The 3087-nt window shown below is 41.6% G+C and overlaps 1 pseudogene; it reads left to right on the top strand.

The window, feature by feature from the left end:
• Positions 1–307: 307 nt before the first annotated feature.
• Positions 308–3087, top strand: part of LOC102851605 — a 17237-nt pseudogene continuing 14457 nt past the window's right edge.

Consider the following 3087-nt stretch of genomic DNA (forward strand, 5'->3'; position numbering starts at 1 on the left):
GAAAGCCCCTGACCCCTCTGCATAAAACCTCAGTCCCTCTGCCTGCAGGCCACTCTTGTTCTGCCTGGTGGCCCAAGCCCCGCCACTTGGACTCTGGAACCCACCGCCTGGAGGACCTGGCCCTGCAACCCTGCCACCTGAGACCAGCCTCACCACCTGGAGGACTGGGCCCTGACATCTGGACACCATGCCACCTGGAGGATGACCCACTACGACCACTCTGACCTGTGCCAGGGACAGTAATATCACAGGTGACCAAATTTCCTTTTTCCTCCCAGAGCTTGAGCTGCTATTAGCCCTGGGCACCATGGACCGGACCCATCTAGGTTAGCTGCAGCAGTTGCCTGGCAGAGAAAACCGCTAACTCACAGGCCATTTCTCTCTCCAACTGAAGCAAGTCATCCCTTGAGTCAAAAGTTCAGAGAGAAACTCAGGCAGGGTAACTAACCTTCCTTCCTCTGGAGCTTAGACTTCCTAAGCCTACTAAAGCTTCAGGCAAGAAAAACTACCACAACATTGCTACAGAAGGAGCAGACTACTCACACCCTACACAAATTCAAAACAAGATGTTACCCCCAAAAGGGACACAGTATCAATGGATTTCCTGAAGCTAGAAAGTCTGATAGAGCTTTCTGACACAGAATTCAAAAGAAAAATGATTGCATATTTTCAGTGAGTAAAAGACAAACTCAAAAAATTACAAGACTCTGCAAGCAAAAACCACGAGGAACATAAAAAAATAAATAAATAAAATCCAAGACAATGGAAATAAAACAAATGAGGAATTAGAGACTCTGGAAAAACAAGAAACTACAATCCAGAATATGAGGACTAATGTTTCAAATGCTGTCAAAATACTGGAGGGACATATGAACAGAGTAAAAGAGAACACAGAACTAGTGAAAGAGAAGATAGAATTCTCACCAATTATCTGCTAGAACAAAAGGTGGAATCAAAAAGGAAAGAAAAAGAAGAAAGGCTAAGAATAATGTGGGACACCATCAAGAGGAATAGCATCTGCATAACTGGAATCCCAGAACAGGAAGAAGCAGATAAAGGCACCAAGAAAATTTGTGGAAGAATTACTAAAAGGAAACTTTCCAGGTATAATAAAAAATGTTTTTATGTGCTGCTGAGTCACCTATGACTCATAGCAAAACTATGTGCAACAGCCCTAAGCTCTGTTTTATCCTGTGCCAATCTTATTGTCTGACACATCCACCCCCATTGCCTCAGTCACTGAATCAATCCTTCTCTTTGGGGGTCTTCTTCTCCTGTGCTATCTCTCCACAATCCAAAGCACGATTTCCCTCTCCAAGGACTGGTCCCTCCTTAAACATGTCCAAAGTATGTCAGATGAAACTTCAGAATCCTTGCCTCCAAGGAGTAGCCTGGCTTCATCCTCTCCAGGACAAACCTGTTCGTTCCCTTAGAGGTCCATGGCATATTCAATATTCTTCTCAAGCACCACAGCTCAAAGACTCCTTCTATCATCCCTAGTCATTGCCCAGCTTTCTGATGCATAGCAAATAATTACAAAGTCCATGGTCTGTATCAGGAGCACCTTAGTCTTTAGACTGACATCATTGCTCTTCAGAACTTTGGAGAGGTCTCTGACAGGAGATTTTCCCAATGTTATTTGTCTTTTAATTTCCTGGCTGCCGGTATCAAGAATGTTGATCATAGAGCCAAGCAAACAGAAGCTGTTAAAAATTTCAATCTCTTCACCATCTATCCTGATGTTAGCAATAGGCCCAGTGGTGAGAATCTTTGTTTTCTTGATGTTGAGCTTTAATCCATATTGAAGGTTGTAGTTCTTGACCTTCTGTAGCAAGCACTTCAGGTCCTTCAGCAAGCAGGATTGTTTCATCTGTATAATGCAGATTGTTGATCAGTCAACCTCCAATCCTGATGCCACATTTCTCCTCATAGAGCCCAGTCTCCTGGATAACCCTTTCTGAATATAGATTGAAAAGATATGGAGATAGAACACATCCTTGGTGCACACACTTCCCTATTTTGAACCATGTAGTGTTTCCTTGCTCTGTTCTAATGAGTGCTTCCTGGTCCAAGTATAGGTTTCACAAAAGCACAATCAAGTGTTCTGGGATTCACATTCTTCTCAGAGTCAGCCACATTTTGTTGTGATCTACACTGTCAAATGCCAATGAAACACAGATAGACATTCCATTGGTACTCACTTTCACCCAAGATCTATCTGGCATTAGCTATAATATCCCTAGTACCATGGCCTCTTCTAAAGCCAGACTGTAACTGAGATGAAAAATGAGATAATATATATTCAAGAAGTTGAGCAAATACCATACAGAATAGAAAAGAAAACCATGAAGGTATATCATAGTCAAATTTGCCAAAACCAAAAATAAGGAGATAATTCTAAAAGCAGCTATGGAGAAACAAAGAATAATCTAAATGGAAGAACAAATAAGATTAAGGGCTGATTTATCAGCAGAAACCATGCAAGAAAGAAGATGGTGGAGTGACAGCTATCAAACAATCAAAGAACACAACTATCAACCAAGAATATTATACCCAGCAAAACTTTCCATCAGATATTGAAGGAGAGATCAAGATATTCTCAGAAAAGCAAAACCAAAGGGAGCTTGTAAAAACAAGAGTAGCATTACAGAAAACACTGTGAGACGTCCTTCTTACAGAGATGTCACAGAAAGTAAGATGGATGAAAGTAACCAGCACCAATACCAAAAAGAACAAAAGGATAGCAATAAAACCTAGCCCATCAATAATTACATAGAATTTGAATGGTTTAAATATACCACTGAAGAGAAAAAAAGAGTAGCAGATTGGATAAAAAAACAAAACCCATAAATATGCAGTCTACAAAAGATATACCTGAAAAAAAAAAGATGTTGTTGTTGTTATGTGCCGTCGAGTCGCCTGCAACTCATAGCAACCCTATGTACAAAATCCCTAAACTCCGCTCTGTCCTGTGCCAATCGCACTGTCTGTGACACTCCCATCCCAATTATCCCAGTCACTGAATCAATCCACCTCATAGAGGGCCTTCCTCTCCTGCGCCGTCCCTCCACCCTCCCAAGCATGATG

This window comes from Elephantulus edwardii, unplaced genomic scaffold (assembly GCF_000299155.1).
Source record: "Elephantulus edwardii isolate Elephantulus edwardi_28Jun2011 unplaced genomic scaffold, EleEdw1.0 scaffold00010, whole genome shotgun sequence".
Lineage (NCBI taxonomy): Eukaryota > Metazoa > Chordata > Mammalia > Macroscelidea > Macroscelididae > Elephantulus > Elephantulus edwardii.